We start from the raw sequence: 10,181 nt of genomic DNA, 5'->3' as shown, positions 1-10,181 counted from the left end.
TCACAGACTGATTTCTATATCTACGATAGTGAGTAGCTAAAATGAAATCTAAGAAATTTAAGGAGTGTTTAATATCCAAGAGAAGTAGGTGAAGAAATTCTGTTTCAATTAGCCTTGAGACATATTTATGAATATCAGAGATCCACTTAAAAAACAATGCTAAATTTCCCTCCAGCCAAATAGCTTTGAACTTGAAACGGTGAATTGCTATGACCATAGTACTCTGTTGCTTATAGCACTGCCATTGGTATAGAATCTATTTGAGATCTCTGAGCTCTAGCATAGAATATATATCTTCATGATTCTTTATAATATAGCCTATCTTAGTATTACATTCTAAGAAGCATCCAAGTTTACTAATGATAGGTTTGAAGCCCATGTGGAGAAATCCGAAGTATGTTCTCGGGCCAAGGTATGCAGCGATTTGAGGAACGCATATGGTCTGAGATTTTTTAACTTGGCTCGCAGGTTTTGGATCGGCAACCTCGAACTTCAATTTGGTGTTTAGGTCGGTAGTCTCTGCAGGATGGCCCAGGTGGGCGTGCACCGGCACGGCACATGCGATCTTCCCATGTGATTCACGTGCGAGGTTTGGACCTAGCAGCGTTTCCTTCAATGTTTCTCCCAGTTTAGAGGAGATTGTGTGGACCATTATGCGATCAGATGACTTTTATTACTTCCAGTGAAGATCCAATGGTTGTAGGACGATCAGACCAATTTTGGGATTGTTTCAGATAATTTTTCGCTCATTTGATCGAGATCTGACGGCAGGTAGAAGTCTGAGTCTTGATCAAAGATAAACTCTATTTTGGACTCGTTTTTAGGGCTTTAAAAGAACCTGTGACAATAGAGACGTGAGTATTCGAGAGATCAAGGGGCAATAGGATGTACATAGCAACGTGAGGCTCTTTTGAGAGAAAAAGATGCATTTTATCTTTTGCAAAAGAGAGTATCTTGTATCTCCTATCAATTTTGTACTTCTTGTGCCATGGAATATTTTAATAGAAGAATAGTCGAGAAGGTCTTGCCATGGATGCAGGCCAATTGATAGACCAAATCACGTTATATCTCGTGTGCTTTCTTTTTTTCTTATTTTATTACTTGATTATCTCTTTTTATTTGTGTTCTACGTTTGTTTAAATTTTTTTTCCTCTACAAAATGATCCATATTTTCATTATATTTGTGTGTCGCATGGGTTGAGATGTGCTCGGTTATCCCTCAGCCAGCCATTTCAGTTTACTTTAACCAGGCTATAGGGAGGGGTGCCTGAGAGACCGATGTTGGATAGGGGTTGATCAAGCTCCCAAAACTGCTAGTGGTTTGTTGATCCAAGCCTCAACCTGTCACGCCTCAAACCCAGCACCTGAGTTGGGCACGAGACACGGCCACACAACCCTAGAGCAATACCCTGAGGATCATGTAAGGCCTAAAAATTTAACACTTCAAAATTTTAAATAACCAAGTAATTACCAAATCAATCAACCAAGTCACAACTTCAAATCAAATATAAACTTGTTCAATACAATTATTCAAATGTTCATTGGTATCAAAGAATTCAAGCTAACTAAATTACTAAAGGCTTCAGTTCTCATTTGCTCTCACCCAAACCATCCAACTAAGCATCCTGTGAGTCTGAAAAAAATAAGAAGGAAAATATGAGCTTCTCCAGCTCAGTAAGAATCACTGCACATGTACATCAAGCCAGTAGATAAAATTAATATTTCAAAATTATATTTTTTTTTTGGCTTTGGACTAACCCAGACCATACCTCAATCTCTTCCCAATTATTCATTCATATAAGCCTTTCAAGGCTGTCCCAGGATGAGCTCCTGGCCGGCTGTCCCACGTACGAAAGTCCGTGAGAGGCTGTCCCAAGCATAAGCTCCTGACGGGCTGTTCCAGGCATGAGCTCCTGGCCGGCTGATTCATATGTCGAGGCTAGTCCAAAACATATTCTTTTCATTTAATTCTTGATTTTATCGAATTATTTCAAATTACAGAATGATGAAATTGATAAGTCATGTCCATAAGACTCATACCATCAATCATAAAATTTTTTTCAAAATATACTCATATTTTAAAAAAAATATTCATATAAGCCATCTCAATGTCTCGAGCATAGAAAACTCATCGATTATAATTTCGATATTGCAAATTCAACATATAAGACTAACAAATAAATAACATATATTTAGCGATGATCATGTACAGAATTCTTACCTCAATAAATGAGAATTCAAATTCACAGCCTTATAGTCAGAAAATCAAACCCTACTCGTTGTCCCCCTGATCGTTGGACTATTCTCCTATCAAACAAAATAAATTAATTTAATCAAATAAATTATATATATATATATATATTGAGGTTTATTTGACTCTTACCCATGTCTCCCTTTTTTTTATTATTTTTATATATATGTATGTATATATATATAATTATATTTTATGTGTATATATATTATATATATATATATATTTTATTTTAGAGAAGAGAGAAGAATTTCTTCTCCTCTTCCTCACGCTCGAAAACAGGGAACCCGAGCCCCCTTTCCGAATGTCTCCCTTCAACCCGACCAGATGAGCCACCTCCGGCCACCTTCCCCGGCAGCGTCCCGACGACGGCGATGCTACCATGTCTGTGGCGGTGCCACCATCTCTGTTGCCGGCGGCAGAAAAGGAAAAACCAACATAAATAGGGTATCCCTGTTTGAACCCAAACCGGCACCTCGCCGGCTTCCAAGCACCCAATGGCCAGAGAGATTAATCCGAAAGGGAGGAAGAAGAAACGTACCTTGTTCCGAAAGCCAAAACAGCTCCGGCAACCCTTCTTTTCCGATCAACCACCCACGGTATATCTTTGAGAAAATCTCTCAAATCCCTCGATTTTCTTTGAAATTTTTGTTGTAAATTCCTAAGGGAGGATGGGGGATCTTTATAGTGGAGGTTTCCTACCCTAGCCGGACTCCTCGAGTCCGATTTCATCGGAAACGGAGAGGAAGAAGACTTCGGTTAGGAGTCTTCCTCCTCCCCTGTAATTTTTTTTTTGTTCTTGGGCCGTCTGGGCTACAGGCCCAAGTAACTGGGCTGTTACAATCTCCCCCCCTTAAAAAAATTTCATCCTCAAAATTTACATACCTGAGTTTTCAAAGAGTTGTGGATACTTGATCTTCATTTCTATCTCGAGTTCCCATGTAGCCTCTCTCTCGCTATGATTTCTCCATTGGATCTTCACATAAGGAATACTTCGATGCCGTAACACCTGATCCTTCTTGTCAACAATCCGAACTGGATATTCTTCATAAGTCAGATCTTTCTGAAGATGCAAAGGTTCATAACTCACCACATGACTTGGATCTGGAATATACTTTCTCAACATTGATATATGAAACACATTATGTACACCAGATAAAGCCGGCGGTAATGCTAACCGATATGCAACCTCTCCAATCTTGTCTAAAATTTCAAATGGACCAATATACTTTGGACTCAACTTACCGCGAACTCCAAATCTCATTACACCTTTAGTGGGAGTAATTCTCAGAAAAACATGATCGCCTACCTGAAATTCTAGCTCCCTTCTTCTATTATCAGCATAACTCTTTTGCCTGCTCTGAGCCATACGAAGTCATTCCTGGATCATGTGTACTTTTTCCACTGTCTGCTGCACTATTTCTGGTCCCAACAGTTTTCTTTCTCCCATCTCATCCCAACAAATGGGCGATCTACATTTTCTTCCATATAATGCCTCGAAAGGAGCCATCTGAATGCTTGCTTGGTAACTATTATTATAAGCGAACTCAACCAATGATAAGTGATTATCCCATGCACCGCCCAAGTCCATAACATAAGCCCTTAACATATCCTCTAGGATCTGTATGGTTCGTTCTGATTGTCCGTCAGTTTGAAGATGAAAAGCTATACTGAAATTTAACTTGGTCCCAAGAGCTTTATGAAGACTCTTCCAAAACTGAGAAACAAATCTACTATCTCGATCTGACACAATAGTAACTGGTACTCCATGCAGTCGTATTATCTGCTCTATATACAAGCCTGCCAATCTTTCTAAGGAAAGACCAATCTGAAAGGATAAGAAATATGCTGATTTCGTCAATCGGTCAACAATTACCCATACTGCATTATTATTTCGAAGCATTTTAGGTAATCGAGTCACAAAATCCATAGTAATATGCTCTCATTTCTACTGAGGAATAAGAAGAGACTGCAATGGTCCTGCTGGTCTTTGATGTTCAGCTTTTATTTGTTGACATACCAAACATTGGGCTACAAATTGTGCAATATCCCTTTTCATACCAGACCACCAAATTTTTTTTTCAAATCTTGATACATTTTTATACTTCCAGGATGCATAGTGTAAGCCGAACAGTGAGCCTCCTCAAGGATCTCGTCCCTTAATCCTGAAATCTTGAGAACACATAGTCTGTTATCAAATCTCAATGATCCATCCTCATGTGTCCAAAATTTTGTCTGTATACCTGATTTCACTGCTTCTATGACCTTTTGTAACTCTGAATCTTCCTTTTGAGCTGCCTTAATCTTTTCAATCAAAGTAGGCTGTAGTACAAGATTTGCAAGCTGAACTTGAGAATCATGTAATCGTATTTCAATTCCTGATTTCTCAAAATCTAGCAATATAGGCTTTTGTGAGGTAATTAGAGCAGCCAAATCATCAAAAAATTTTCTACTTAGGGCATCGGCTACAATATTTGCCTTCTCGAGATGATAATTTATTGTCAAGTCATAGTCCTTCAATAGTTCCAACCACCTTCTTTGTCTCAAATTTAACTCCTTTTGAGTAAAGATGTATTTTAAACTTTTATGATCCGTGAAAATCTCACAATGCTCTCCATATAAGTAATGCCTCCATATTTTTAAGGCAAATACCACAGCTGCTAATTCTAAGTCATGAGTAGGATAATTTCGCTCATATGACTTCAATTGTCGAGAGGCATAAGCTAACACCTTTCCTTTCTGCATTAAAACACAACCGAAACTTTTACGAGAAGCATCACCATAGATAGTGAAACCTTCTGTCCCGGATGGAATGGTTAAAATTGGAGCAGTCACCAATCGTCTTTTTAACTCTTGAAAGCTTTGCTCGCATTCGTCTGTCCATTCAAACTTTACTTATTTCTGTGTTAGACGAGATAGAGGCATGGCAATACTAGAGAAACCTTCCACAAATCTTCGATAATAGCCAGCTAATCCCAAAAACTACGTATCTCTGATACGTTAGTAGGTCGGCTCCAGTCAACTATTGCCTCCACTTTCCTTGGGTCAACTGAGATACCCTCCTTGGAGATGACATGCCCGAGAAAAGTAACACTGTTCATCCAAAATTCATATTTTTGTAGTTTTGCATACAGCTTCTTTTCCCTCAGAGTTTGTAATACAATCCTCAAATGTTCTTCATGCTCGAGTGAACTTTTCGAGTAAATCAAAATATCATCAATAAATACAACTACAAATCGATCCAAGTATGATGCAAACACTCGATTCATAAGATCCATGAAGGCTGTCGGTGCATTGGTCAAACCAAAGGGCATGACCAAAAACTCATAATGCCCATATCTAGTCCGAAAGGCTGTTTTTGATATGTCTCTAGGCTGTATCTTCAACTGATGGTAGCTAGAACGAAGATCAATTTTTGAGAAGACCTGAGCCCCTTGCAACTGATCAAACAAATCATCAATTCATGGTAAAGGATATTTGTTTCGCACTGTTACCTTGTTTAATTCTCGATAGTCTATGCAAAGCTGAAGGCTACCATCTTTCTTCTTCACAAAAAGTATTGGAGCTCTCCAAGGTGACACACTAGGTCTAATGAATCCTTTGTCCAACAACTCTTGTAATTGCTTTTGTAATTCCTTCAATTCTGCTGGAGCCATTCGATAAGGGGCTTTAGAAACTGAACTCGTACTAGGAATCAAGTCAATAGAAAACTCAATCTCTCGATCAGGAGGTAGTCCAGGCAGGTCATCCGAAAAAATATTAGGAAATTTCTTCACAATAGGGATATTCTGTAACTTGAGCTTATTATCTTGAGTGTCTAATACAGTGGCTAGAAATCCTTCACATCCTTTTCTAAGAAATTTCTGAGCACGAATAGCTGAGATGAACTTCTGGTGAAAGAAGGGTTTAGTACTCTTAAAACTAAACTCTGACTGATCTGAAATTTGAAACATTATTGTCTTTTGGAAGCTATTAACTGTAGCATGATATGCTGCTAACCAATCCATCCTCAAAATTAGATCAAAGTCCTTCATCTCTAAGACTAATAAGTCTGCTTTCATCTCCCTATCCTCAATACTTAGTACACAATCTTTGCAAATTGAATTTACCAAGATCACCTCTCCACTTGGTGTGCAGACACAGAGATTATTTTTTAAAGGTATAGGAGACATCTCATTGGTCTTCTTAATAAAACTAGTTGCTATAAAAGAGTGGATAGCTCCAGGATCAAATAGAGCATAGACATCGTTGGATGCAATTTTAATCATACTTGTCAGATATTCATTTATCAATCAGGGCTATATGTCCTTATATATCTACGCATATAATATTTCATGACATATATATAAAAGAACTTTTAGGAGATCGATTCAGTACCTGTCACCACTGAGTTAGAAGCATTTGCATCCTGTTGTGTAAGTGCATAGACTCGTCCTTGGGTCTTTGATTTTTGTTGTCCCGCATCTTATCTTTGTACATCTTGGGGTGCCCGATTCGTGGGGGTATTTTGGAGATTTTGAGGCATCTGCTGTCTCTGTGATTCTCCTCCACTGCGGCATACAACTGCTTTGTGGCCATCTCGTCCACATTTGTAACATTGTCCCCCAGGCCAGGTGCAATCTCGTTTAAGATGGGGTCCTCCACATCTATAATATATAATGCTCCCCTGAGATTGAGCTTTACTTTCAACGGTGGTCTGGCTTGATTTTGGGGTCTTTGGTTTGAAGGCTCTGCTATTTTGACCTTGAGAATCAATTGCTCGACCCCTTTTCTTCATACTTTTCTCTCTTGCTGCTTGAGCATCATTGAGTCCTTTTTCTATTATTAAGCATTTGTTTACGACTTCTTTATAAGTGGGCAGCTCAAAAATAGTGACCAGTTGTTGGATTCTCTCCCTTAATCCATTCTCAAATTTTCTGGCTCGAACATTTTCCTCAGCTATCAATGCAGGGGCATATCTCGACAATTCTTCAAATTTGACTGCATATTGAGCAACTGTCATGTGGTCCTATACCAGTCGATCGAACTCTCGAAATTTCTGGAGTCGGATACTCTGGAAAAAATACTTTTCATAGAAAACCTTTCTAAATTCTTCCCATGTAAAAGGTACATCATTTGGTCCTAACTTCCCAATTTCCATCTCCCACCAATCGGCTGCCTCACCTTGTAACATAAACCTGGCAAAAGTGACCTTATCTTTAGCAGGACATCTCAAAGCATGGAAAACTTTCTCTATTGCTTTTAGCCAGCTTTCAGCTTCCATAGGATCTGAGGTCCCTGAGAATGCCGGTGGTGCATATTTTTTGAAGTCTAATAAATTGATCTGACGTTCATACTGATTTTCAGCTCTTTGTTGCTGCTGGGACTGTCGCTCCTGAAATATTTGTTGTATGATCTGCTGTTGTTGTCCCTGCTGCACCTTCAATATCCTTCTCATATCTTCCCTCGCAGCCACTTGTTGTTGAACCAGTACTTGCATTAACTGAGCTGCAGTAATTTGTTCCCCAAGTTGAATTTCAGGTTCTCCTAAAGTTTCTTCCTCGGGAGTGACCTCTGTAGGCTCAGTAGGATGTTCTTGTTGTGGTGCATCATCATCCGATGAGGGTGGAGCATTTTCTTGTGGTGTAGTTGGCTCCCAAGCATTAGAGCCATCCGCAAAACGAGTAGGTCTTCGATTTCGCCCACGCTCAGTCCCTTGTGCCATGACAACCTATACAGTTTTACTTTAGTCAGAAACTTAAATAAAATATCTCATATTAGTCAATTTTCATCTAAAAGTCTACCCATATACTCCTCCTCTGAAATGAACCTTAGGATTCCTAAACCTAGGCTCTAATACCACTCTGTCACGCCCCAAACCCAGCACCTGAGTTGGGCACGAGACACGACCACACAACCTTAGAGCAATGCCCTGAGGATCATGTAAGGCCTAAAAATTTAACACTTCAAAATTTTAAATAACCAAATAATTACCAAATCAATCAACCAAGTCACAACTTCAAATCAAATATAAACTTGTTCAATACAATTATTCAAATATTCATTGGTATCAGAGAATTCAAGCTAACTAAATTACTAAAGGCTTCAGTTCTCATTTGCTCTCGCCCAAACCATCCAACTAAGCATCCTGTGAGTCTGAAAAAAATAAGAAGGAAAATATGAGCTTCTCCAGCTCAGTAAAAATCACTGCACATGTACATCAAGCCAGTAGATAAAATTAATATTTCTAAACCAATACAATTGAGAAAACTCATAGGTATATAATAACTGGAATATTGTCACAAATATGCATATGTATCATCATACATCATCAGGTGAAATCTTCATTCATTGTTGGATTTCATATTAAATGTTGTATCTTCTCACATTTTCGGTCTGTCAATGTTTTATCCCTTTTTTTTTTTTTTTTAGAGAAGAGAGAAGAATTTCTTCTCCTCTTCCTCACGCTCGAAAACAGGGAACCCGAGCCCCCTTTCCGAACGTCTGCCTTCAACCTGACCAGATGAGCCACCTTCGGCCACCTTCCCCGACAGCGTCCCGACGATGGCGATGCTACCATGTCGGTGGCAGTGCCACCATCTCTGTTGCCGGCGGCAGAAAAGGAAAAACCAACATAAACAGGGTATCCCTGTTTGAATCCGAACCGGCACCTCGCCGGCTTCCAAGCACCCAATGGCCGGAGAGATTAATCCGAAAGGGAGGAAGAAGGAACGTACCTTGTTCCGGCGGTCAAAACAGCTCCGGCGACCCTTCTCTTCCGATCAACCACCCACGGTATATCTTTGAGAAAATTTCTCAAATCCCTCGATTTTTTTTGAAATTTTTGTTGTAAATTCCTAAGGGAGGACGGGGGATCTTTATAGTGGAGGTTTCCTACCCCAACCGAACTCTTCGAGTCCGATTTCGTCGGAAACAGAGAGGAAGAAGACTCCGGTTAGGAGTCTTCCTCCTCCTCCGTATTTTTTTTTTTTTTTTTGTTGTTGGGCCGTCTGGGCTACAGGCCCAAGTAATTGGGCTATTACACAACCAACTTTGACTCATAGATAAAATATTTCTCTGCAAGATGATGAGCCAGATTAGAGGTGCCTATGGGATTATTCTCTTTATTTTAGAAAAGCTACTGATTTATGTTATTCTAGATTGCCCAAGCGGTATAAGTTACTAATATTCTATAGAAATCACTGGTGGAGCCATCTGAGTATGTCCACGTGACCAGCTGAATGGAAATAATAGAGAAAACATTCTGATGATGGCCATGTAACGCAGCCCAAGTTTGAGCCGCATGAGAGCAATCGAAGAGATAGTGTTGTAGATCCTCTATTGATGATTGTCACAAATCACAGAGAATATTTCAACCAGCAATAAATCTTCTTGATTGAAAGAATCCTTTGCAAATGTGACAACCTCCACCAAATTTTCACATGAAGATTTTAATTCCAAGGGCCACTGTCAATTTTCATACCCGTGAAAGATTCATCCCCTTGTTCTCCTGTTGGTCTTTCTAAACAACCCTTATCACATCTTTAGTTCTCGGTTTAAATAGCCCTAAATCCTGTCTTCACACTGACTTTTAGGGCGAGGAATTTTCTCAATAGATTGAGCAATATCGCACGGTAACACCTGTAACAGACATTTAGTTTGGAGTACCGAGATGATTTTGTCTATTTAAAAATTGCTTTGGTAGTCGCTCAAGAAAAAAAAAAAAAAATAAATAAACTTTGATGGTGGAAATCTATATGTAAATCCCGGTAGGGCCGGCTTAATTATTGGGTATTGGGCAGCGAGATCGTGACAACTTTGAAGGCAAAAAAGGTTTGGATGGCAGGCGTAACGATGATGTGATATGCTTTAGAAATTATAAAATTAAAAACTACTCCCACCATAGATTGAAAAATCCGCACTACCAACTAAAAGTAGCACATTTCTTCTT

General features: G+C 39.2%; 1 pseudogene; it reads right to left on the bottom strand.

Moving 5' to 3' along the window:
• Positions 1-1,313: 1,313 nt before the first annotated feature.
• On the bottom strand, positions 1,314-3,761 carry LOC140853622 (uncharacterized; annotated as a pseudogene).
• Positions 3,762-10,181: the final 6,420 nt, after the last annotated feature.

Source organism: Elaeis guineensis, chromosome 14 (genome assembly GCF_000442705.2).
Source record: "Elaeis guineensis isolate ETL-2024a chromosome 14, EG11, whole genome shotgun sequence".
In the NCBI taxonomy this organism is placed as follows: domain Eukaryota; kingdom Viridiplantae; phylum Streptophyta; class Magnoliopsida; order Arecales; family Arecaceae; genus Elaeis; species Elaeis guineensis.
The sequence above is the reverse complement of the archived record's forward strand: the minus strand, read 5'-3'. Positions and strand labels throughout refer to the sequence as shown.